We start from the raw sequence: 26,991 nt of genomic DNA, 5'->3' as shown, positions 1-26,991 counted from the left end.
GGTTAATTTTATATGTCCTCTTGACTTGGAAAAGGGATGCTGAGGCGGTTGGTAAAACATTCTTTCTGGATGTGTCTGAGAGTGTTCTAGAGGAGACTAGCATTTGAATTGGTGAACTCTGTAAAGCAGCCTGCCCTCCGCAGTGTGGGTGGGCATCATCCAATTCATTGAGTGCCCAAATAGAACTAAAAGACAGAGGAAGAGTGGGTTCACTTTCTGCTTGAGCTGAGACATTCATCTTCTCCTGACCTCAGACGTCGGCACTCTTGGTTCTCTTGGTTTTGGACTCTGATCGGGACGTACATCACCAACCCCTGATTCTCAGGCCTTTGAACTCAACAGAATTACACCACTGGCTCTCCTGGGTCTCCAGCGTGCAGACAGCAGATTGTGGGACTTCCTGGCCTCTTTAACCATGTGAGCCAATTACTATAATGAGTTTCTTCTTCTATCCTATTGGTTCTGTTTCTCTGGAAAACTCCACTAATACAATAAAGTCGTGAGGGTGGGCCCTATTGCAACTGGACTGGTTTCCTAAGAAGAGGTAAAGACACCAGGGGTGCGTGCACAGGGAAAGGCCGTGTGAGGACACAGTGAGAAGACGGCAGTCTGCAAGCCAAGGAGAGAGGCCTCAGGAAAAACCAACCCTACTGACACTGTGATCTTGGACTTCCAGGCTCCAGAACTGTGAGATAAATGCCTGTTGTTTAAGCGATTTAGCTGTGGGATTTTGTTACGGCAGCCCAGGCAGGCTAATAGATCCTCTTATTAAGGAAACAAATGTTGGGCCAGGACTCAGGAAATGCTCCAACAGATCAAAGCCACAGTGCAAGTACTTAATCCCCTATCCCACTGAAAACGTCTTTTCCCTTCAGTAATTTGCATATGAAGAATCAAAAAAATGAAATTACCCAAGTGACTATGTGCAAAGGATGAGAAGTATAAGAAGTTTTTCTTCCTCTGGTGGGTGAATGAACCCTAGTTCTATCGGCTGTGGGTCCCTTCACTTAATAATGAGTTTTATTGATTTGGTAGAGCAAGTGTTATGGAAGTGAAAGATGAAGAGATTGTTCACAGAAGAAAAGCACAAAGAGATGCTTTTTTACTTTTTGAAATTGAAGTATAGTTGATTTACAATGTTGTGTTTGTTTCAGGTGTACAGCAAAGTGATTCAGATATATAGATTCTTTTTCAGATTCTTTTCCCTTATAGGTTATTAGAAAATATTGAGTATAGTTTCCTGTGCTAGACAGTAGGTTCTTACTGATGATCTATTTTACATACAGTAGTGTGTATATGTTAATCCCAAATTCCTAATTTTTTCCTCCCCTCCTTTCCACTTTGGTAACCTCTAGTTTGTTTTCTATGTCTGTGGGTCTGTTTTGTAAATAAGTTCATTTGTATGCTTTTTAAAATTTAGATTCCACATATAAGTGGTATCATACAGTATTTGTCTTTCTCACGTAGTAGTACTCCCTGACCATGCCATCCAGCTAGAATTTTCCCCTTCAAGTGTCTACCGGATACCGCAGATCCCACAGTCAGCCCATTTACCTGTGGCTCTGTGCAGTTCTGGTCCTATTCCCAAAACGACGTCACTCAATATTTAAGAAGCGACCGGAATTCTTAGTTATTTTTACTTGCAATTTCAAGGCTTTTTCCTTTTCCCAGATCTCCTTGGGCTATAAATTAATCTTAGTCAAAACATGCTTTTAAGAGAAGGGGACTCAAAGTAGGACAACGACTTGTTCTTTCTGAAATTGCATATAATTTAAAGTGGTATAACCTTTGAAGGGGAAATGTGATCTGTTCAGAACATTGCAGTGGTATTTAAGGAGGCTCTCTGTCTGAAAGCCCCATCTCAGAGAAGGCAGGTATTTGGTTTCAAATGATCAAAACAGCCTTGTAGTCTTCTTGGAATTATTTTGACATCTAAATAATAGTTCTGGCATTTCTTTCAGAGTGTAAATCAATAACGTTGACTTAGTGCATTCTTTCCTCTTATTTTCTTTCCTTACGCTTTTATAACCTTAGATCAAGTATTAATAATTATTTTAAGCCTTAGCTTAGGTTTGGTCCTTTGCCACTTAGTGATGCAGGAGGTACCTCCCCCTCCCCCCTCCCTTTATCAGTTGCCTGGCTCTTCCAGAATATTCCCTTTCTGGGACAAAGGCAGGTAAGTGGGTTTAGCGGTGGCCTTGGACACGTTTCTCTTTCCTCTTTTCCAGTTCTCACAGTATTAGAACACGTACATCTTTCTCCCATTTTTACCACACTTTGCTATCCTTAGTTCTCCCTCGTCTCTCACCGGTGTTTCTGAATGCTGTTCTGCCTCAGAATCCCTGGTGCTTGTTGAAGCTGCCATTCTTGGGCTTCACCCCAGGCCCAAAGAATCCAAATCTCTGGATGAGGACCCAGAAGGTACAGTGTAACAAGGACCCAGAGGTGCTTTCAGCATTAATGTCTGAGACTCACTTCCTGCTTTCCCAATTCTCTTCTCTTCCTTCCGGTGACACCCTAAGTAGCGATCGATTCACTAGCCTCTAATATGACTTAATGGCCAAGCCATCAGTGCCCAGATGATGCCCATGCCCCCGTAGGGGAGTCCTCCCTCCTGCCCGGTATCCCCTGAAGAGCCCACCCAGGCTCTACAGGGAGACAGTGTGGTGTAGGAGGGTGCTGGGGGTGGGCGTGAGGGGGCAGAGAGACGTGAAAGGTGGTGGGAGAGGTTTTGGGTCTTCAGACCTAGGTTTGATGAACAATTCTGCTACGTAACCAGCTGAATGACCTTGGTATATTTGACCTTATGAAAACCAGATTTCTCAGCTCTCACAGGGTGGTGGGGACGGGCAGGAACCGGGGGGATAACTCTACAGTGCAGGGCTGTTAGGAGGATAAAATGAAACAATGTATGTAGCGCTAGGAGGCGAGGCCACATGGTAACTTTGCTTGTTCTTTAGTTTATTCCTTTTATCTTCGTTCCTGCACTTTTGTCTTTGGTTGGCTCAGCTCCTTATCTTTTTCTTTGTTATCCCCTCAGATGTGACGGTTACCTTCTTAAATTCTCATCTTTTTTTTTTTTTTTTTTAAATAAATTTGTTTATTTATTTATTTGTTTTTGGCTGTGTTGGGTCCTCGTTGCTGCATGCGAGGTCTCTCTAGTTGCGGTGAGCAGGGGCTGCTCTTCGTTGCGGTGTGCAGGCTTCTCATTGCAGGGGCTTCTCTTGTTGCGGAGCATGGGCTCTAGGCATGCAGGCTTCAGTAGTTGTGGCACGTGGAGTCGGTAGTTGTGGAGCACGGGCTTAGTTGCTCCTCGGCACATGGGATCTTCCCGGACCAGGGATCAAGCGTGTGTCCCCTGCAATGGCCGGCGGATTCTTAACCACTGCACCACCAGGGGAGTCCCAATTTTCATCGTTGCGTCTTCTTTTCCAGATACTCCTCTCTAAAATGACTTCAGCTTATTCCAACCTTTAATTCTTGATCTTGAGGTAATGGTCTAGAAATTTCTCAAGCTAAGAGTCTTGGTAGATATCTGCTGTTCTGGTCTGTTTCACACCCATCCCTTCAACAGTAGCACTTCTCTTCACCTTTGGGGTCCTGCCATTCCTCCCCCATCATGTGTTGCTGGCTGGCCTATGGGCATCTGACTCAGGTGTGTGCCACTCATGGTACCTTGTCCTTCCCACCATGGTGATTGGTCCCAGGCATTGTCATGGGACACAAGCGGGGCCTATTAGTGTTGTTTTCTGTAGATTTATACATTGGACTTGCAGAGAGAGCTTGCTGTTTGGAACTCCAAGTCTGCTCTAAGATCCCTTCAGGCTGCTGATGCTTGCGGGTGGGGTGGCGAGTAGGAGTGGGGGAAGAAGACAGTGTCTGTTGCCTCTGGGTCTTGTCATGTCCTGAGGCTCACTCCCCTCTTACTGGTAATGAACACCTTTCCAACCTCTGTTTTCTGGAGGGGGTCCTTCTGCGGAGGTGCTGGGTGCTGGCTCTTTTAGGACTTACAGTTTTCTTAAGTGTTTGTATTCCATACCCCTTTTTCTTTCCCAAGTCATGTACACACTGTCATCGTGGCTGAGTTTGGGGCAGCATCTAGGGAGACGCATTTGTCGCACCTGGAATCGCCGTTCCCCTCTATCCCTTAGGTCCTGTTGGTGAAATTGGCCCCTAAGATCCATCCCTTTATCCAGCATGGTTGCTCTTTCTTAGGGAACCTCACAGTCTCTCCTGTTCCTACCTTCTACTGATTCTCCTTACTTGACCCTGTTCTTCCTGCCTCCAGTTTCAACAGATATTAAAGTAATTTCTGGGAGACTTTGGGCCTCCATGATACTTAGTGGATGACACCTGTCTGGGTGGTCCAGCCATCTCCACAAGCTTCATCTACAGCCTAGCAAGGACTTCTGCTACACATATCCTTAGAACTGCGCAGAAGTATGTACACATATCATTCAGATATTGGGATAGAAATAATATAGGAGTCATTAGTGGATGCAAGTTCAAAAATTTCAATTCTGGGACTTCCCTGGTGGCACAGTGGTTAAGAATCCACCTGCCAATGCAGGGGACACGGATTCGAGCCCTGGTCCAGGAAGATCCCACATGCCGCGGAGCCACTAAGCCCGTGCACCACAATTACTGAGCCTGAGCTCTAGAGCCCGTGAGCCACAACTACTGAAGCCCGCACGCCTAGAGCCCGTGCTCCGCAACAAGAGAAGCCACTGCAGTGAGAAGCCTGCGCGCCTCAACGAAGAGTAGCCCCCGCTCACCGCAGCCAGAGAAGGCCCACGCGCAGCAATGTAGACCCAATGCAGCCATAAACAAAAAAATTTCAATTCTATGTAATTGCATCAGTGGGATGTGGTAGAAATAGGAGGAGGTAGGGATCAGGGTGCATATACACTATGCTTTTTTTTTTTTCTTTGCGGTATGCGGGCCTCTCACTGTTGTGGCCTCTCCCGTTGCGGAGCACAGGCTCCGGACGCGCAGGCTCAGCGGCCATGGCTCACGGGCCCAGCCGCTCCGCGGCATGTGGGATCTTCCCAGACCGGGGCACGAACCCGTGTCCCCTGCATCGGCAGGCGGACTCTCAACCACTGCGCCACCAGGGAAGTCCTATACACTATGTTTTCCTCTGCCATTGAATAGCTGTGAACTTCAGACAAGTCAGGAAGACCCTTTTTCCCACTGTTTTCTCATTGGTAGAATGAAGGGTTTGGTTTACATAAACCTCCTGCCTCTAAATTATGCATGACCTTATGGCGAAGGTTTTAAGTTGACATCTAGGGCCCATGGCAGTGAATTTTGAGCCGTGTGTCCAGAGCCCACAGTGCTGAGGGCTGGGGTCTAGGGTCTGGGGGTGGGGCTGACTCAGAGGATCCGAGAAGGTCCAGTGGGTGAATCCCTGAATCTCCATCCTCTTACTATAAGAAGACCAGCTCTGATTTGATCGATTTTATATATTGAAGACCTACATAAAATTTCATTCATCAAAATTGCACTGTTGCTGGACTTCCCTGGTGGCGCAGTGGTTAAGAATCCTCCTGCCAATGCAGGGGACACGGGTTTGTTCCCTGGTCCGGGAAAATCCCACATGCTGCGGAGCAACTAAGCCCGTGTGCCACAGCTGCTGAAGCCTGCGTGCCTAGAGCCCGTGCTTCGCAACAAGAGAAGCCAGTCCGATGAGAAGGCTGCGCACTGCAATGAAGAGTAGACCCCGCTCATCGCAACTAGAGAAAGACCACACACAGCAACCAAGACCCAACGCAGCCAAAAGAATAAATAAATTAATTAAAAAACCCCCAAAGAACCCTCATTATCTCTTCTAAAAAAAAAAGAATCTATAAAAACTGCACTGTTGCTAAAAAGAAGCTGGAAACCCCCTTGGCTTATTCAGACAAATAAAATCACCCTCCTCTTGGTCTAGCTTGGTATAACTAAACTTACCTTTCAGTACTCCCCAAATTACTCTCTACCTCAATCAGCCTGAAAATCTCACAGTACCTTAAATACTTCATGCCCATCCGTGCTTACCTGGTTCTGTTCAAAATGATCTAGCCTTGGAAAATGGGAAATTACTGACTGCAAGAAAATGTTAGTTCTTGAAGTTACTAAAATTGGTCTCACTTAGCAAGACGCTGTATAGTTGGGCTAATGATACGAATGAGGTCACAGTGGAGCAGGAGAGACAGAGGAGTGAAGTAGTTGATAGCTCAAACCTCTGATGTTTCTTACGTAACACCTTTGTCGGAGGGGCAGTGAGGAGTGGGCTTCATGTCTGATGAGAGGGGGAGGGGAAAGGCATCCGCCTGTCCTGAGCTATGGCCGTAGGGCTGCTGTGGGGTGTCCCCAATTCATAGGATTTGTCCACATCTGATCATTTCATTGAGTAGTCACCTGGAGATGGGACCTGAGCAACGGCAAAGCCAATGGGAGTCACCTACATCCTCACTCCTCACTCTGCTTATGATTTCCGCCTGGAACACACAGGCTAGAGGCCCCTCATGTGCGCTCTGGGTCTCTGGGAGCCAGGGCGGTGGGAGCAGCACAGGCTTTATTCTTCACTTTCGTCCACAACACAACCCTCAAGTGTGTGGATTTATCAGGTGTTAATGGAAGGATTGGAGTTTAATTACAATAACTCACAATGTAAAAGGTGAAGGATGATAAAGCTTTTAATGTAAAATGTGGCTTTCTTTTAATTGAAGGCAAGTTCACCATGGAGTTCAACCTCTGCATGGACACACGCCAGTTCCCAGGGTAGCTCCTCTGGCCTAAAATTTCCTTTCTCATCTCATCCCCATCTGCTTTTGACTTCAAGATTTTGTTAGTGTAAAAAGTGAGTTGTGCTGTTTCCTCTTTTCCTAGTATCTGAAAAATTTTATGAGAGAGTAGAATTCCTCTTCCTTGAGTGTTTGATGGAATTTACCTGCAGAAACATTTCTATGTGGGAAATTGTTATTATTACTAATTTTACTTTTGCATATATTTGAAATTTTTGATCATAAAAAGTGGAGAGAATAGAATCATAAACCCCATGTATTTATCATCCAGATGAGGAAAGAATTTAAATTAGTGATTAAATTTTGTGAATATTTATAGGACCATTCAGGTTTTCTATTTCTTCTATACTCATTTTTGACAATTAGTGTTTTTCTGGGTATTTATCTATTTTAATTAAGTTCTCAAATTATCAGCAAAAATTGTTCATAATTTTCTATCTTTTAAGTTTGTACATCTATATTTCTGTTTTTCATTCCTAATCTTTTTTATTTATGCCTTCTCTCTTTTCTTTAATCAGACTTACAGAATTTTATCAATATTTATTACCTATTTCAAAGAATCTACTTTTCTCTTAATGTTCCTTTGTTTCAATGTCTGGACTGAGGTTCACCCCAGGGCTGGAACTGAGTTTGGGAGGGACCTTGGACCATCAGATTACGTGCCTAGCTAGGATACTCCTTGGGCAGATCAGAGGAGGGATTTTCAAGACCAAGCTAAAGACGGTCACTTTCAGGAATACAGTACATGTTAAAAGCAATGCCATAGAAAGAAAGACAACAACAATAATAATTATGATACCAATACAGATTAATTACTGTGTGCTGAGGACCAGGTTGGGTGATTTACACACACTGACTCAATGTTTACAGTAAGCCTGTGATGTTTCTGTTATTAACCTCATGCTCAGGTAAGTAAACCGGCGCTGTGTGTATAAGTAATTTGCTCCAAATCATAGAGTTTATCGATGGTATTGGATTTCAAAACCTATGTTTTTCCCGTTATCCCATTAACCATGAACAGAGGGAAAATTGGGTGGATTGCTGGAAACCTTGAGAGTTTGGACCACAAGACATGAAAAGCCAATGGGATAAACAGAGTTCAGCTTGTCACCTACTTCCTTGGCCCTTCCGGGCCAAATGAATAAAGCAGACCCAGTTTCATTTTAACTGACTTGATCTTTATTTTATTCTGGGAACTCCAGGGAGAGAAAACGTACCTGGTGAAAAGATCCAAATGGAAACAAATTCTTTTTTTCAATACAAGGGAAAAGTATTCCTTGAAATGAAGTTTTAGTATGAAAAATTTGGGTAAATGGCATTAAAAAATTGAAATACAGTATTAATGTTTGCCAAAAAAATGAGCTACAGTGAGTAACCTAGAAGCTTTCATTGTTTTAGTTTTTCACAGCAAAAATATAAAGATGATAATATGCGAACACATTACCAAGATGAGCATGAGGGCTCCAGCTAACCTTTTGTTGAAAGCATTGTTCTCAGTCTGTTTAGAAAGCTATGAAAATTACAAAAATAATTAACCCATGGCACTTCTACTACTACTACCTTTTTACGGAACAGCGTTGGCTTCTGTAGGCCTAGAGTTGCATGTCAAGTCATCCACGTGTTTGCTGTGTTTGAGTATGCCTTCAGGAATCTCTGAGAGAGGTACCCAGTAGATAGTTAAGTTTCTGATTAAAAACAAAACAAAACAAACCCTTTTTAAAACTCCTTTCCTTCTCCCTTTCTTAGTGATTAGTTCCGTGCTGTCCAATAACACTTTGTGGTAAGTGTTTTATACCTGTGCCATTCAATATGGCGGCCACTTACCATATGTAGCCATTGAGCACTTGACCTGGGTGGTTAGCATGACCAAGGAGTTGAATTTAAATTTTATTTCATTTTAATTAACTAAAAATTAAATTAAACAGTTACATGTGTCTAGGGATACTCAATTGGACAGTGCACATTTAGTCTATCAATCAATTTCAGAGTGTTTGTTTCTGATGGTAAGACACCATTTGTGATGCCTGCTTGTGTTTTATAGTGGTTTGAATTACCCATCTGATTTCCCTAACTCTCGCATTTCCCACATCAAAAAGATCAGTGGCTGAAAGAGGCTGGCTGTATCACCTTTTAATCAAATTTGATTTTGTTGTTTGGGTGGGATCTTCTGCCCCAGTTATGGTTTATTCTAGATGAGGTTCTGTGGTTGAGTGTGGGTGAATTGTGGCTTTCTGCTATACCGCTGGTGTTCATGAAACACACTGGATGCTGAGGGCAGTCAAATGTAACCTGGGAGGAAGGGTATTTGCTTATCTTTCAAGTTGTTTGAAGACCAAACCACAGCCATGTTGGGATAAAGTAGCCGTGTGAGACAGAACCAGCAAACTCTAGGGAGGCTTCATCTCCGCTCACCACAAAACCTCAATGTTGATACTCCTTTCTTTTCTTTATGGGTCTTAATGACAGACTGTCCTGGGTCTCAGTTGCTGTGCTGAAGTGGGGAGTAGTATTTTTACTGCATGTAATTATTTCTGCAGTTGCCCTAGTGTTTTAAATAAAGTGAGAGCAACCCTTTCTTTAAGAGATGGCAACAGTTTTGTACTCCGTGTAGATTACCTGTCTTCCTGGTTCCTGGTAGGACGGTTTCCGGTCTCCCTGTACCAAGTTCAAGTCTGCTGGATCCAGAGCCAGGGGTCTTTAGAGTTACAACTAAATGCACTGGTTCAAATGACAAAAACTGCAAGCCTGTCGCAGAAAAAGGCCCATCTAAAGGAGATGGCACAGAAGGTGTCTTTCCTGTTGTTTCTGATCATGTTTCTTCACAAAAACTTGATTGGTCTCTTGATCTCCTTCCTCAGTACCTTGCTGAGAAACAGGCCTCGTTTCTGTTGTCTGGGTCATCTTGTCTTGTGCATCTTGTCTAAATCTGTGGCCATCACCATCCACAGGCTTGGCAAAGCCAGTCGATGTACAGACACTGTAGGCAGAAGGACTTTTCTTCCCTAATCTTCCTAAAAGGGGTGGGAAAGCGTCCTTCTCCCCCCTTTGACCGTCTGATGCTTACCTACCCAGGTGGAAGTGTGAAGGGTGGGTTGTCTATTGCGTGGTGAGTGAAGAGTCTGCCTCCCTAAGGGGCTGGGTGAAGTCCAGGTTGACGTCTGCCGCCCCCTCCTGTTCTTGTCACCGCAGGTATCCATCCCACTGTCAAGAGGATCCAGGAAGACTCACTGCTCTTCCTGACTAATCTGTGTGATTCTCACGGCACTTGTCCTTACACTTCACATGGCCACGGCGTAGAGGAAGGCTGGGTAAGGTCCGTGAGCCGGGCAGGTGCACATGGGGTCCCCTGCCTTTGAATTTCACCTTGGTCCATGCTCTTGTGATGAGCCAGGAGCCAGGAGCCATCGGACTGATCCCTGTTTTCCCTGAAGCTCCCCATCCCGAGCAGCACTTCGCCCTGGATGATTGAAGGTGAAGGCGGATGCGTAAGGGGGACCCCTTCTCTCCCTTCATCCTTCCATTGACTTCCAACGTTCATTCATTTACTCATCCAGCAGTTATTTATTGAGCAGACTATATACCAGCTGTCTTCACTGTGGCTACGGTTGTGAATGAGACTCGCACAGCCTCTTCCTCTCCAACCCACAGAATAGCTTCTAGACACATTTTCCTTCCTTAAAAGTTCTCTCCATATTCTTCCTATAACACCTATATCCCAAGGACAGCGGGAGAATCTTATGAGGATATTTAAAATGTGTTTTTCTAATCGATTCCTCCCTTTGGAGGCAAAGTGAACTAATGTAATAAAAATAGAACCAAAGAGGCCAGAGTCAGAGAGGGCACAAAACCCTTCATGGTGCAGGATGATTTACTGGGATATATTTTCTCTACTTCTGGTGTCCGAGGGGAGAGCAGGGCTTTGTGTCCAGGAGACCTGGAGCTGCCCTTGTCCACGCAACAGAGGCAGGGTGCGTTTGGTTTTCAAAAGTACTCAGTTTCGAGAGGGCTGGGGACAGGGTTGGAAATGCTGGGGCCCCGGGGATGATGCCCTGAGGCTGGGAAGTGCTGCAGTCCTGGAGTGCAGGCGGGAGGTTGCTCCATGACGCCCCCAGACCCAGAGACAACAGGGCCTCTGCTGTATCAGGGCCGTGAGAGGGTTGGGTGTGTGTGAGGGTTGGGTTGTGTGAAGGTTGGGGGGTCTGTGCTTTTCGATGGCTGGGCCTGTGGGGTTGGTTGTCATGTGTGTGGGGGGCACTGAAAAGGAACCGGGGCCTTGGAAGCTGCTGAGACAGACCCCTGGGCCCAAGCTTCAGATGGGCTTGGGCAGTGACGTCGCAATAGTAAACCGACGGTCTTCTGCGATGCCCTGTTCATTTCTAATTATCTCAGTTTGGGCGGCTGTAAGGAAGGGCAGCAAACTCCAACAGACTTTGTAGGCCCATGTTTATAGCAGCATTGTTCACAACCGCCAAAAGGTGGAAACAGTCCAAGCATCCATTGAAGGGTGACTGGATAAGCAAAGTGTGGTATATCCATACAACGGAATATTATCCAGCCTTAAAAAGGAAGGAAATCCTGACCCCTGCCACAACATGGATGGGCCACAAGGTTACATTCCATTGTGCTGAGTGAAGGAAGTCAGCCATAAAGGGGCGAATGCTGTATGATCCCGCTTCCATGAGGTGTATCTGGAGGAATCAAATCCATAGAGACAGAAAGCAGAATGGTTGTTGCCAGGGCCTGGGGGTGGGGTGGGGAGTTATTGTTTAATGGGAACAGGGTTTCTGTTTGAGGTGATGAAAAAGTTCTGGAGATGGATGGTGGTGATGGCTGTACAGCAATGTGAATAGACTGAATGCCACTGAGCTGCACACTTAAAAATGGTGAAGATGGTAAATTTTATCACAATTAAAAAAATAAATGAAAGGACAACACAATAGGCCTAATTTGTTGTAACTCTTATTTTATTTTAAAAATTTTATTTATTTATGTATTTATTTATTCATGGCCACGCCACATGGCTTGCGGGATCTTAGTTCCCTGACCAGGGATGGAACCGGGCCCCCTGCAGTGGAAGCACAGTGTCCTAACCACTGGACCGCTGGGGAAGTCCTCCTTAAAACTTTTAGAACGAAAAGAGAAATCTGGAATAAAACTTCAGAAGAGTAGGCTGGGAAAATGGAGGGAGGCTCTGTTATTTCACAGGGCGTGAAGTGAGACCAAATTTCTTGTGGATTAAAACATGACATAGAATCCAAAGTCTCATCACAAGAAAGTTCTGTCCTGGGCTGCCCCTTCCCTCTGTCCTGTTTGTGTGTGTTTTGAGCGCCTTCAATGACACAGACATTTATTTCTCTGTCCCAGAGCGGTAGGGGGGCAGCTCGGTGGTCGCTGCTCCATGGGGTCCCCCTGGGACCAGGCAGGGGGGGCTGGGCCTTCCTCAGTGTTGCTGTTCCATCCCTTCCCCCAGCCTCCAGGATGAGTTGGGTGCTTATACTTGGGGAGTACACTCTTTGCTCTCAGTGTCCGCCCAGGGCAGTGTGCTCCCAGATTCTCTACCAGAAGGGGGAAATGTAGTCCAAGTGGCCCAGCCTGGGACAGGTCAAATGGATTCAGTACATTTGAAATGAGCAGGTACCCACCTCCTCGAAGGCCTGTGGGGACACCGGTATGGCTGCAGAGAGCACAGCCGGACGTGGCAAAGGAAACCCTCGTCAAAGGTTTCCTAAAGGCAATCGTAGGCTGAGCTTGACAGAAAACTCATTTCCCCAAGGTCATGGAACCAAGCTTTACTTTTATATATTCAAGGGGCCCCGGCCAAGCTTGGCCTTGCATCCCCGCTCTGTCAGGTTAGGGTTAGGGTTAGGGTGAGATGTTCGGACAGGACCCTGAGGGGCAGAGCATAGGTCAGCACTCAGGGCCCAGTTTCTCCCGCAGCACCGTTTCCTCTCTCCTCCCTACTTCTCCATCCCCCAAGGCCACATCTGTTTGCACATGGAAATCAGAGGTGCGTGTCTCTGTGTTTAGAAAGTGGGTGCTCTATGAAACCTGGAGCAGAGGGCTTCTCCGTCAGCACCAGAGGGTGTGGCCCACCTGCCTTTCATTATCTGAGGGCAGAGGTTTGAGTCGTGGACTTGACCTCCTGTTGTCACCGAGGCCCTGGCTTGAGCTTCTGTGTCTTCATCCATGACCAGGTCGTGTTCCAGAGTCACTTCAAGGTGAGCTGCCCCGCTGTAAAGCCCTTTAATATTTTGGCCTAGGCTCCTGTCCCATTTGAGGCATGTAACCGATTGAAGTAGCAGCTGGGGGCCCTTTGTTTATAACTCTCTCATCTCACATTTCTCAGTGGATTTCTTTTTGGAGACAATGTTCTATGAATCACCTCTGAAATGAGAAATTATCAGCTTAGGGACTCTTCTTTTTGAATTGTCAGGATAAGAATAAACTAACTCTCTGGAGTCCTGTCTGGAGTCCTAGGCCCACCACAAAGGTGGGGATGAATCCCCCGCACCCTGATCTGGGGACTATGTTTTATTCTATTTTTCCCCCAAAGGGTAGCAAGGCAGTTCTCACCTGCTTCTTTCGTCTCCCTGCTGACTGCTGACCATCCCACTGTTATCCTGCTTCTCCACTTACTCTGTGTTGCTGTGAGCCTCAGATTCATCATCTGCGAAGTGGGTATAATAGCTCAAGGCTGCTGAGAGTTTGTGAAAGTACTTTATTGATTTAAAAATGCTAGGGCTTCCCTGGTGGCGCTCGTGGTTGAGAACCTGCCTGCCAATGCAGGGAACACGGGTTCGAGCCCTGGTCTGGGAAGATCCCACATGCCGCGGAGCAACTGGGCCCGTGAGCCACAACTACTGAGCCTGCGCGTCTGGAGCCTGTGCTCCGCAACGGGAGAGGCCGAGACAGTGAAAGGCCCGCGCACCGCGCACCGCGATGAAGAGTGGACCCCGCTCGCCGCAACTAGAGAAAGCCCTCGCACAGAAACGACGACCCAACACTGCCAAAAATAAATAAATAAATTAAAAAAAAAAAAAAAATTTAAAAAAAAAAAAAATAAAAAAATAAAAATGCTATACCAATGGACATTATTTTTCTGCTAAAAAAAAAACGGTGAGAGGATGGGGCATTTGTCTTTCTCTGGACTCACTGCCTGGCAGTGAGAATATCAGTCTTTTTTTTTTTACATCTTTATTGGAGTATAATTGCTTTACCATGGTGTGTTAGTTTCTGCTTTATAACAAAGTGAATCAGTTATACATATACATATGTTCCCATATCTCTTCCCTCTTGCGTCTCCCTCCCTCCCACCCTCCCTATCCCACCCCTCTAGGTGGTCATAAAGCACCGAGCTGATCTCCCTGTGCTATGCGGCTGCTTCCCACTAGCTCTCTATTTTACGTTTGGTAGTGCATATGCTACCTTATTAAAGCATTTTAATAATGAAGATCATTTCTCTCTCCTCCCCCTGGCCCTCTCTCCCTCTTCTCCCACTTTGGTCCAGGAGGCAATGAAAACTGGCTTTCACTTCTTTTCGTCTTTCCTGGTAGCCCGGTCTCACTGTTGGAGTAGCTTTCAAAGCTGTGTCTCCTTGAACTTCTGCTGTTGCCATCTGCTTTTACAAGGGTCGATAGAGGGCGGTGCTCTGAGCCTGTGAAGGTGTTGGAAAGCCAGACAGCCTCTGTCTTCTGACTCACAGAGATTGATGTGAATGTTAAAGGCAGGCGTTTTTGTTTTCTCCCGGAGAAGGTCATTAATTAGGAGGCTGAAGAAGCAGAGTGGGCTCAGCTCGGGGCTGGCGGAGGCTGCTCGTATACTCAACTTCTGAGAGTGCTCTGCCCCTAGATGTGGGATCTGTCCTCACGTCCGGTGGGGCTGGGCTGTGTTCCCAGGCTCACGGGGAAGTGAATATCTGCACAGTGCTTTGTTTAAAAGTTTGAATCTGATTGTGCGATTCAAGCCAGTGTGTCAGACTTCAGCCAGTAGCTTTTGGGGGAGCTTGCAGGGGTGAGAAGTTATCCAAATACTGTGACATGGGAAGCCTTTCTGTTGATTTTAATGCACTCTGTACAGTTTTCCAAGGCTCTTGGCAGCTCGGTGGTGGCCTGATTCTTTGTGTAACACAAGGCTGCCACGGACGCGGCAAAAGAAGAGTTAGGAGTGTGTCGTTCACCGACTTGGAATCCGGACACACACGTTCTGGATTTTATTGCCAACTAACAATCTTGAGGGAATGATTGGCTTAGCAACATAACATCTCTCCCTGAACCTTGGTATTCCAGCTAGTTCTTGAAAATTACTGCCGTGTGATAACTTTTTGGTGGTCTCTGTGTGGAGAAGACAGAGAAGGATAAATGGTATGAAAATTGGCGTCAGACTTGACATTTTGGCTGGCTGTCTCAGGGGTAGCTGGTGTACAGAGGGATGCGCTCTGTCAAGGGTTGGAGGGAAAAAAAGATGAGCTTCTAGCTATCACTTGGCTGCTCAGGGTGTCCGATTGTTGGAAGTAGAGTTGGGGAAACCCAGAATACACTGGTGAAATCCAGGAAGCCAAGAGCATTGTGACATCATGCGTGTGAGAGATCGAAATGGAAATTCCACTATTTAGGTGAAATCCAAGACTTTGAATAATCACAGATTCACAGGAAGTTGCAAGAAAAAAAAATATACAGGGAGGTACCATGTACCCTTTACCCCTGCAACGTCTTCCTTAACGATAATAACAAAACTATGAAATGATGCAGAGTGCTTTTGAAACAGCTAGGTGACACATCAAGATGATGGAATCACAGTGCTATTGCAAGGATAGCATCGATTTTTTTTGAGCCCCTACTATGTGCCCATCCCTATATGGGGCCTAGGGAATGTAAATAAATCAGTCTCGGGTCCTCCACTGAGGGAGCTACAGAATAACCAGGGAGTCTGACATCCAATAAAAAAATTATGTGCATAATTCATGAATCACAGTTGTGATAAGTGCTATGAAATGAAAATAGAACCCAAAGAAAAAAAGTTGATTTCGTGAAAAGATACCTTAAAACGTTTCCATGACGTTTCATAGTCTTATTTTAAGATTTGCCAAAGATTCTACGGTAGCTGCAACGTTGAAGTTTACTCCTTGTATTACATTTATTATAATTGCGTCCTTTCTGGGCTTATTTTTTTCCGATTTCTTCTTTTTTTTCCAGTCTGTGGAAGCCAAGCATGTCTTGGAATGGGCACTGATGGTTCTGCCCACAAATGACAGTTTATGAGGGTGTTTTTAATGTACGTTAGCAACTTGGCTGCAGAAAGGGAATCAGACCTCAGAGATCCATTCCTTAATGTCACTAGCAATTAGGAGCGATCACACCGAAACTGACGCCTGCCAAGAGGAGGGATTCTTGAATGTTGGTTGGTTTGGCGAGACCCTGAAACATCTTCTCGATTACAAACCTTGCTGCCTCTGGTTTCACAGGGCAGCTCCGGCCAGCCACGCAGGGTTCATGTGCACAGGGTTCCTTCTTGTGGTTCAGCGATATGATCTAATTTGGAACCCTTATGGTTTAAGTGCAGAGAGGAACAATTACATGTATGTTCCCTGTTGAACACAACACGTGGTATCCAGGCAACTCAAGTGAAACGTAGGGGAGAGAGCAGCTCTGCCCACCTGCTTGGTAAACTCAGCTCAGGTGGCGGAAATAATACCTGGATAAATACCACCGATCACTTAGGACATTTTCTTTAGATCAACATTTGCCCTGGGAGGTTCTCAGGTCTTCTGGCTTTGGCCAAGCAAACTGTGTTTCAGACAACAAGTGGAAATCAGAGGTTTGCCAGAAATGGCCGGGGGGGAGTGGGCTTTAACAGCGGTGTAGGCAGCGGGGCTTCTCTTCCGAGGTCAACTTTGGGTCTGTGTGAGATGCAGCCTAGACCTAGGATACTTGCCCAAGAGGCACGTGATATCCAGAAGTGCTGACTTTCCGTCTGTTCAAGTGGAGTGTCTTTTGCAATCTCCCACTCCTTTTACATGCTACATCACGGAGCCTTTCAAAATGCACTGTTGGTACAGAAGCAAGATCTCCACTTCAGGGGCTATATTTGGCCACCTGAAAATCCCAGTCCTTGTCCTTCATCATGACTTTAAATTCGTGGGGTGTGGGAGCGGAAGCCCCCCACGATATCCGTTGCCCCAAACCTGACCTTTCTTCCCTCTATGGGGAAATGGCTGGATCTGTTGATGATCCTCTTAATGGGGTTCTTTTTGTTGAATTTCACTTTTATTATACATTTTAAATTATAATTTTAAGAATGATTTTTTTTCCCCCCAGAGTATTAGAGTGGAGTTTGGGATCGTTCGTTATTTTTATTTTTTTTGCGGTACGCGGGCCTCTCACTGCTGTAGCCTCTCCCGTTGCGGAGCACAGGCTCCGGACGTGCAGGCTTAGCGGCCATGGCTCACGGGCCCAGCCGCTCCGCGGCATGTGGGATCTTCCCGGACCGGGGCACGAACCCGTGTCCCCTGCATCGGCAAGCGGACTCTCAACCACTGCACCACCAAGGAAGCCCTGTTCGTTATTTTTAATGAATGCTGGTGAGTGGGGAGGTGTGCTCTTGGGCCTGGAAGCCTCATGTACTAATCTTTGCAGGCAGATGCTGTTCTAACTCTTGGAGGCACCTCCTCTATACCCCACAGGGCCTGGCATCGTGCCCTGAACAAATCAGCTCTCAGTGCACGCTGCCTGCTTTGCTGTTGAAAACGTGTAACTGGATTGTACAGGGGTTAAGAGCTGGGCTTTGGAGAAATGGTATCTGATTTTGAATCCTGCTTCTGCCACTTAGTCTTCTGAGTCCTTGGACAAACCACTTAACCTCCCTGAGCCTCAGTTTCCTCATATGTAAAATGGGGATAATAAGACCCACCACATAGAGTTGTGAAAATTAAATGAGATGGTGCTTACCATGTTACATAGAGCCTGTGGATCGCCTTTCTCCCTGTTAGATTGTAAGCCCCATGGGGTAAGGATATGTCTCATTCACTGCTGTATCCCAGTGCCTGGTACATAGTAGATGCTCAAGAATATACTCATTAGATTAACGAAAATGTATTATAGATTTTTCTGTGATATTACTGAGTAGAGGAAGAGAACAGTTTAAAGATTTGAGGAATGAAGACATGAGACAATTCTATTTGAAACGTAAAATAATGGGAGGAAATTATTTTTATCAACATGAGTTATGTAGATGTATCTTAGTATTGGGCATTAATCCCACTTTTAAGTAAATTTATTATTTTAACTAAAAAGTCATCATTAATTTCTTAATAAAAACATTAATGATGTTTTTAGGATTCCTGAGAGAAACTGACTTAGATGTTGAAAAATCTTTGACTAATGTTTTTAATAGAATTATGGTTTTTGGCACCAAATATGGCAGTGATGTCCCCTTTCTTTCATTTCTTCTCTTTCCCCCTCCTTCTTTCTTGCTGTCTTTCTCTGCCTCCAAAACACAACGCTATCGTGCATTGAAAACATTTCTGAGAATTAAGGATGAGGGGAATGTTAGCTTCTCAGGGAAAGTTTAAAATAAAGTCAAAATAGTGCTTTTCCTTAGGAGTTACTCAAGCTTTGTAATTCCATAGGTAATCAGTAATTTTTCTGCTCTCCAGATTACCCAAATCTGGTATCAACCTGTAGCCAGTTTGGAGCATCAATTCTTGTCTGACTCAGTTGGGAATGAGGTGGGCACTCATTCAAACACCTATCACAAAGTACCAAGTGGCTTTGCGTTTTTTAAGGACAGTTCTTCAACTCGCCACCAGATGGCAGAGGTACTCCACTGAAGTTCACCAATGCGTTTGCTGCGTTAAAACAGCTTTTGACACTTTTCTCCTTTCTGGACTTTCTGGATGCAGAAGAGAGCAGCTCATGAGGGCTTGTACTTAAACATTTTATGTAGGAATTAAAGTACATGTTAATACAGATTCTGGCACTTATTTGCCCACTTAAAATAGCTAAAGGGTTATGTATTTTTAACCCTTAAGAGACTGGTGTTGACATGTAATTTTGATTATTATTATTTTTTCTTAAGGTCAACTTTGATTTCCCTTTTCCTTATTTCTAAGCCCCAGTCTGTCTCCCCTCTTTCTTTGTGGGATCATAACGAGGCTAAGAATTAAGAACAAGAGTGTTGGAAACCCTCAGCTCTGGGTTCAAGTCCAAACTCTTCCACTTGGGTGAGCCGCTTACCCCATCCATGCCTCCGGTTCCTACAGAGTGAAATGTTGGAGGGTGTGAATGAGGTGATCTAGCTGATGCCCCGGGGCACCTGTGGTGCTCACACGGTTGTGTTTACTGTTAGCTGTGAAAAGGCAGTGCAATATTTTATATCTCTGTGTAATCGTTTTATTTATTTATTTTTTGCGGTACGCGGGCCTCTCACTGCTGCGGCCTCTCCCGTTGCGGAGCACAGGCTCCGGACGTGCAGGATTTGCGGCCACGGCTCACGGGCCCAGCCGCTCCACGGCATGTGGGATCCTCCTGGACCGGGGCACGAACCCGTGTCCCCTGCATCGGCAGGCGGACTCTCAACCACTGCGCCATCAGGGAAGCCCCCTCTGTGTAATATTTTATATCTCTGTCTGGATGCTACATTATAACTTAGCGACAGCCCCTTTGCTTGCTCTTCCCATTCTCACCACTACTCTCTGGGTAGGCTGCACCAGTGGTTCTCGTTGCTGGAGAAAGGGGAGTGGTATTGCCTCCTCAGGGCACGGCTGGCAATGTCCGGAGACAGTTTTGGTTGCTACAGTTGGAGAGTGGGTAGAGGCTAGGGATGCTGCTAAACATCCTGTAGTGCACATCCTGCAGTGAGCGCCTCCCACGCTCCACCCAGCAAAGAATGATCCAGCCCCAAATGTCAATAGTGCCCAGGTTGAGAGACTCCGGGCTCACTGGTACTCAGTAGAAGAAAAGTTCCCGGTATTTGGTCTAGTCCATTCAACTTGATGAAATTCCAAACATATAGTGTACTAATCAGGCCTGTAGTAGACTCTGGAGCCCCAAGGATGATAAGACACAGACTCAGTCTTGCATCTGGGAAGGGTCTGGGATTTTACTCACAAGCTAATGAGTTAGCCTCTTACTGGTTCACTGGATGCTGGCAGAAGACAGAGTCCTGGGTCAGAGACGAGGGACTTCATTATTCATGGCAGAGCAAACTGAATGAGTATTATGATGGCCTGGGTTCCCCTTGTCCTCCAAGCCCCACGGGGGCAATATGAGGGGTCCAGGTGGATGTTAGGTGTGCAGTGAGTTTGTATCATAGCCGAGGAATGCTGAGCTTGGGGAATCCACTGTTCTTATAGTAAGTGATAAGCAAGCCCGTTTTTTGTCTGGGGGGAAGACATTATCCCATCCCTCAAGGGTGTGAAGAATTATACACAAGGTGCAGAGGATACAGAGGAGGGTATTTCAGATGGGTAGCGTTTGAGAAGGCTTCACGGAGGAGGAGATATCTGAACTGGGTTTTGAAGGGTGAATAGACAAGGGGAGGGAATATTTCTCTCTTCTTCCCAGAAATAAATTAACATATCTCCTGAGCAGCTCAGCACAGGTCGTATGGGAACAGGGAGGACATTCTGGAAAAGTCCTGGCTGGGTTTGATTAACTAAGGAATCTGGGCGGGCTGTTGCCAATTATGTCATGCTATTGTCAACTTATGTCTCAAGGTAATTTACTGTGAGCAGATAGGCTATTTTTTTTTCAATATTTTTTAATTGAAGTATATTTGGTTTACAACGTTGTGTTAATTTCTGCTATACAGCAGAGTGATTCAGTTATACATATATATATATATATACATTCTTTTTTTAAATATTCTTTTCCATTATGGTTTATCATAGGTTATTGAATATAGTTCCCTGTGCTATACAGTAGGCCCTTGTTATTTGTCCACTCCATATATAAAAGCTTACATGTGCTAACCCAAGCTACATTTTTCTTATGTGATTTTTTTCCTCCATGCTGTAGCTGGGAGCCTGTACTGGCCCACAGGAACCAGACTTCTTTATCACCAATAGACCCTCCTTCAGTACATGATAGCATGTTTGGCCAAGGTTGACGGACTGGAAAGCAGGATCCAGTGGATCACCTACAGAAGGAGATGGAGAAGGAGGTAAGGGCAGGAATGTTGAGTCCAATGAGCGAACCTGAGAACTGTGTGGGTCAACACCAGGGCGTGATCTCTTGTTGCCCGTGGTAGTATCCTCTGGGCACACTGGCTGTATTGAAAGTATCAAAGGTGGGCAGGCAGGATATAAAATGCAGCCTAACTATGGAGACTCCTATGTGATACCATCACAGCGTGGCCTGTTATACCACAGTGGAAAAGACGGTCCTAGGTTACATGCATCAACGTGGATAAATCCCGGTCTTTTAATCCTAAGCCCAGAAACCATTCTATATATTTCCAGTCGGAAGGGTTTAGTACCGGAAATCAGGTCCTACAAAACTGTTGGAAGGGATGGGAGGGGGCGAAATCCAGAGATGGGGATGCTCCTCGGAAACCAGAACATTGCAGGAAGCCACTACGGCTACCACAGACACCATCGCTGCCTGAGGGAGAGTGAAATCCACCTTGTACCACCGTCCACCTGTTGTCGGTCATAGAACAGAAACCCTGTTGGCAAGAGATTCTGGGGGTTGTGGCCCTCAGGCTTCTACTTCCTGTGACAGAGCTGAGAACGAGGGGACAGGATAGTGTTGAGTGTCCCTAGACAAGAGTAACACGATAGTGAGTGACAAAGCAACTCTCAGAAGATTACCTACAACATGGTGCCATTTTTTTTTTTTTTTTTTTTTTTGGCTGCACCATGCAGCTTGTGGGATCTTAATTCCCCAACCAGGGGTTGAACCTGGGCCCTTGGCAGTGAAAGCGCGGAGTCCTAACCACCGGACCGCCAGGGAATCTCAACATGGTACCATTTTTATAAAGCACAAAATTAAACAACATATTGTTGGGCCATTCACGCAATGGTATGCCTGAGCCGGCTTGAACTGACTTGCGAGATCCAATAGTTAAATTTTCATGAATTCAGCAAGGCAGTTGTTAAACACCGCTGTTATTAAAAATTAAATTATATAAGCTTACAGTAAAATAATTACAGCAAAGAGAATGGTAATAAATACTCTAACTCATCACCTCCTAATTATCTTATTTTACTATTATCTATGCTTTGGAGGTTATTATATCTATTGCATCTGTATGGTAAAAATCCTATAAACTGGCATGCTACTATGATCTCTTTCCAATTCAGTGTTCAGTGACATCACCTTGGTAGCTTGAAATGGGCCACTATTTATATGAAAGAAATTGGCCAGTGCTGCAGATCAGGGCGTGATTGCTTTGTTGATTGTCTGGATATAACAGAATGACGGACTAAATGTTAATAATGATTAACAGATTAAACTTAAATGTTTGTCATGTCTGCGGCTGTTACATTGTGAATAGCACAGAAATTGAGGAAATAGCCTTTCAGTGTTTGAAAACTATTATCTGACTCAACAAAGAAGTTGCTCACATCATTGATAAAACAGTGATTTTCTACCATGTGTCTCTGTCATTTTGCTTTCTTCTTACTTGTTTATGTAAACGAAAATAGCAACCAACCTTCATACTGAAACTACATTGGTTCATCTGTTGCAACCGTAGGTTGGCCACAATTATGAAAGTTTGGCAAAAATAAAAAATATTCTGTGAGAATCAATTGAATGTTAGAGGTTTATAATAAGGATATTATGTATTTTATTATTTGTAAACTGTGTGATATACATCCTTTGTATCAAACAATTTATAACAAACGTATTAGGATATGCGCACATATTTAATTTTTGGAGAGCTGATTTTTAAACATTTACCATCACGTCACTGCATATATATGATGAAGCAAGGGGATGATTAACAACATTCCAGGTAGCTGTTACCTTTGGGAGAGATCCCACATGGATACCCACTCACACCCCCTTCCATTTTGCCTTCCTGCCCTCGTTTGCCATCTACTCAGTCATCCAAGTTCAAAGTTGGGGAGTCGTGCAGGAATCCTCCCTCCCGCTTCACATCTCGTTGCCAGCTATTGTTGATTTTTCCTTCCCAACATGTCATGGTATTTATGGTTCCACCTGAAGGGAACCGTTTCCAGCTTGGAACCCAGTTGAGAAACGCCTCTTCCCACTGATTCCTCTCCTAGAACGCCCAGGGCACTGACTGCAGTGGAGGATATAGTTGTCAGACAGAAGACAGAGGATGAAGAGTGAGCCAGAGCTCTGGGTTTCACTCAGGTTTTCAGCAAAGTTGCTGTGGGCATCGATCAATCTACGGGAAGCCAGCCTCTGCCAAGACAATTGATGAAGGTCTATAATCGATACGGAAAGAAGACTTGGGGCAGCTCATAAGGAGAGACCAAGAGTTAGGTCCCTGCGAAGAAGAAAGTGACAGCCCAGTGTCAGTCCTGGGATGCGGGGTACACAGAGGAGGATGCGCAGGGTCCATGGGGACCGATCCAGACCAGAGGATGGGGCTGCTCTCCAGGTGGAGCAAGTGAAAACTGGCACGGAGGTGGGGCTGAGCCAGTGTAGCGGGCGCGTTGCCCTGACCCCAGCCAGAGGCCTCCCCGCTGTGTCCAGAGACAGAACACAGGCACCAGGAGCTTCACCACCTCTCCACGGTGCAGCTGCTTCCCAGGGAAGCTCTGGAGGAGGAAGGAAGGAAGGAGGGCAGAGCGTGGGGAGAAGCTGGGAAGGGGCAGAGCTGTGAGGAGGGACTGCTGCTTCTCCTTGGCTGCCTTTAGCATCTGTGTCCGTACGATGCTCATCACCTGTGCCCAAGGCAGACGCCCTCTCTGCTAGGATGTGCTTTTCTGTGCCACGAACAAAGCCCCCGTCTGCCTCCTGTTCTTCCTCCCCCTCCAGTCTCTCCAGATTCTGCCCTGCTTAGGTCTCCTCTGAAGAGAGGAGGGAGCTCCTCATTGCTCCGGGCCTCACCCCTTGTTGATATCAGTATCTTGCTAAACATGAGTCTTAGTTGTGGAAATCACTAATGCCTAAGTCACCTCCTAAGGGAGTCAATATACACAGAATTCAGCTTTCTGTTTACACGGAGGGTTTACTAGCTCTGCTGTTTTCATCAAGTCCTGTATTTATTTATTTGGGGGGACTTTTTTTTTTTTTTTTTTGCAGTATGCTGGCCTCTCACTGCTGTGGCCTCTCCCGTTGCGGAGCACAGGCTCCGCTCGCGCAGGCTCAGCGGCCATGGCTCACGGGCCCAGCCGCTCCGCGGCATGTGGGATCTTCCCGGACCGGGGCAGGAACCTGTGTCGCCTGCATCGGCAGGCAGACTCTCAACCACTGTGTCACCAGGGAAGCCCTGTTTGTAGATTTTTTGATGATGGCCATTCCGACCGGGGTGAGGTGATACCTCATTGTAGTTCTGATTTGCATTTGTCTAATGATTAGTGATGTGGAGCATCCTCTCATGTGTTTGTTGGCAATCTGTATATCTTCTTTGGAGAAATGTCTATTTAGGTCTTCTACCCATTTTTGGATTGGGTTGTTTGTTTTTTGATATTGAGCTGCATGAGCTGCTTGTATATTTTGGAGATTAATCCTTTGTCAGTTGCTTCGTTTGCAAATATTTTCTCCCATTCTGAGGGTTGTCTTTTCGTCTTTTTTATGGTTTCCTTTGCTGTGTAAAAGCTTTGAAGTTTCATTAGGTCCCATTTGTTTATTTTTGTTTTTATTTCCATTACTCTAAGAGGTGGATCAAAAAAGATCTTGCTGTGATTAATGTCAAAGAGTGTTCTTCCTATATTTTCCTCTAAGAGTTTTATAGTGTCTGGCCTTACTTTTAGGTCTTTAATCCATTTTGAGTTTATTTTTATGTATGGTGTTAGGAAGTGTTCTAATTTCATTCTTTTACATGTAGCTGTCCAGTTTTCCCAGCATCACTTACTGAAGAGGCTGTCTTTTCTCCATTGTATATTTTTGCCTCCTTTATCAAAGATAAAGTGACCATATGTGCGTGGTTTTATCTCTGGGCTTTCTATCCTGTTCCATTGCTCTATACTTCTGTTTTTGTGCCAGTACCATACTGTCTTGATTACTGTAGCTTTATAGTATAGTCTGAAATCTGGGAGCCTGATTCCTCCAGTTTCGTTTTTCTTACTCAAGATTGCTTTGGCTATTCGGGGTCTTTTGTATTTCCATACAAATTGTGAAATTTTTTGTTCTAGTTCTGTGAAAAATGCCATTGGTAGTTTGATAGGGATTGCATAGAATCTGTAGATTGCTTTGGGTAGTATAGTCATTTTCACAATGTTGATTCTTCCATTCCAGGAACATGGTATATCTCTCCATCTGTTTGTATCCTCTTTAATTTCTTTCATCAGTGTCTTATAGTTTTCTGCATATAGGTCTTTTGTCTCCTTAGGTAGGTTTATTCCTAGGTATTTCATTCTTTTTGTTGCAGTGGTAAAAGGGAGTGTTTCCTTAATTTCTCTTTCAGATTTTTCATCATTAGTGTGTAGGAATGCAGGAGATTTCTGTACATCAATTTTGTATCCTGCTACTTTACCAGATTCATTGATTAGCTCTAGTAGTTTTCTGGTATCATCTTTAGGATTCTCTATGTATAGTATCATGTCATCTGCAAACAGTGACAGTTTTACTTTTTCTTTTCTGATTTGGATTCCTTTTATTTCTTTTCCTTCTCTGGTTGCGTGGCTAAAACTTCCAAAACAATGTTGAATAATAGTGGTGAGAGTGGGCAACCTTGTCTTGTTCCTGATTTTAGAGGAAATGGTTTCAGGTTTTCACCATTGAGAATGATGTTGGCTCAGGGTTTGTCATATATGGCCTTTATTATGTTCAATAAGTTCCCTCTATGCCTACTTTCTGGAGAGTTTTTATCCTAAATGTTGTTGAATTTTGTCAAAAGCTTTTTCTGCATCTGTTGAGATGATCATATGGTTTTTATCCTGCAGTTTATTAATATGGTGTATAACATTGATTGATTTGCGTATATTGAAGAATCCTTGCATTCCTGAGATAAACCCCACTTGATCATGGTGAATGATCCTTTTAATGTGCTGTTGGATTCTGTTTGCTAGTATTTTATTAAGGATTTTTGCATCTATGTTCAGCAGTCATATTGGCCTGTAGTTTTCTTTTTTTGTGACATGTTAGTCTGGTTTTGGTGTCAGGGTGATGGTGGCCTCGTAGAATGAGTTTGGGAGTGTTCTTTCCTCTGCTGTATTTTGGAAGAGTTTGAGAAGGATGGGTGTTAGCTCTTCTCTAAATGTTTGGTAGAGTTTGCCTGTGGAGCCACCTGGTCCTGGGCTTTTGTTTGTTGGAAGATTTTTAATCACAGTTTCAATTTCAGTGCTTGTGATTGGTCTGTTCGTATTTTCTATTTCTTCCTGGTTCAGTCTCAGAAGGTTGTGCTTTTCTAAGAATTTGTCCATCTCTTCCAGGTTGTCCATTTTATTGGCATATAGTGGCTTCTAGTAATCTCTCACGATCGTTTGTATTTCTGCAGTGTCAGTTGTTACTTCTCCTTTTTCATTTCTAAGCCTATTGATTTGAGTCTTCTCCCTTTTTTTTTCTTGATGAGTCTGGCTGGTGGTTTATCAATTTTGTTTATCTTCTCAAAGAACCAGCTTTTCGCATTATTGATCTTTGCTATTGTTTCCTTCGTTTCTTTTTCATTTATTTCTGACCTGATCTTTATGATTTCTCTCCTTCTGCTGACTTTGGCGGTTTTTTGTTTTTCTCTGCCTAATTGCTTTAGGTGTAAGTTTAGATTGTTTATTTGAGATTTTTCTTGTTTCTTGAGGTAGGATTGTACTGCTATAAACTTCCCTCACCAAGTCCTGTATTTAAAAGCCTCTGGTCAATGTTCAGCAGTAAGACCTGGCCCGGGTAGACCCAGCCTTAGTAATGCGGTCAGGGTTCTGTAGCCTGAGCTCAGCACGACCTGGGAAAAATAATGATTTTACAGCATGAGGCTCAGCTTCCTTTGAGTGTGTTCCAGGTTGTGTAAAGACAGATGGCAAATAAATAAAAGTGTGTTTGTAGCTGGGAATTTGGAATTTGGAATGTAAAGACGCTACCCAGTCAAGGCAACCACAATATCCACAGATGTAAAAGGGCTTGACTCCACTTAATGA

At 44.8% G+C, this 26,991-nt stretch overlaps 1 protein-coding gene across 10 annotated transcripts in view; it reads left to right on the top strand.

Annotated features, from left to right (window-relative positions):
• SETD4 (SET domain containing 4) overlaps positions 1 to 26,991 on the top strand; it is a 366,008-nt gene that overhangs the window by 62,305 nt on the left and 276,712 nt on the right. For 8 of the 10 annotated variants that reach the window (XR_004349708.1, XR_004349714.1, XR_004349715.1 and 5 more), the window contains one exon: positions 20,801 to 20,945. The exons of 1 other annotated variant lie outside the window; for it this stretch is intronic. The gene's annotated coding sequence lies outside the window, so the exon portion shown is untranslated. Of the gene's footprint in view, positions 1 to 9,977; positions 9,996 to 20,800; positions 20,946 to 26,991 lie in introns of those variants that run through there. One more of the 10 variants, XM_032630774.1, reaches the window with a different exon arrangement.

Source organism: Phocoena sinus, chromosome 4, assembly GCF_008692025.1.
Source record: "Phocoena sinus isolate mPhoSin1 chromosome 4, mPhoSin1.pri, whole genome shotgun sequence".
Taxonomy (NCBI): Eukaryota; Metazoa; Chordata; class Mammalia; order Artiodactyla; family Phocoenidae; genus Phocoena; species Phocoena sinus.
The sequence above is the reverse complement of the archived record's forward strand: the minus strand, read 5'-3'. Positions and strand labels throughout refer to the sequence as shown.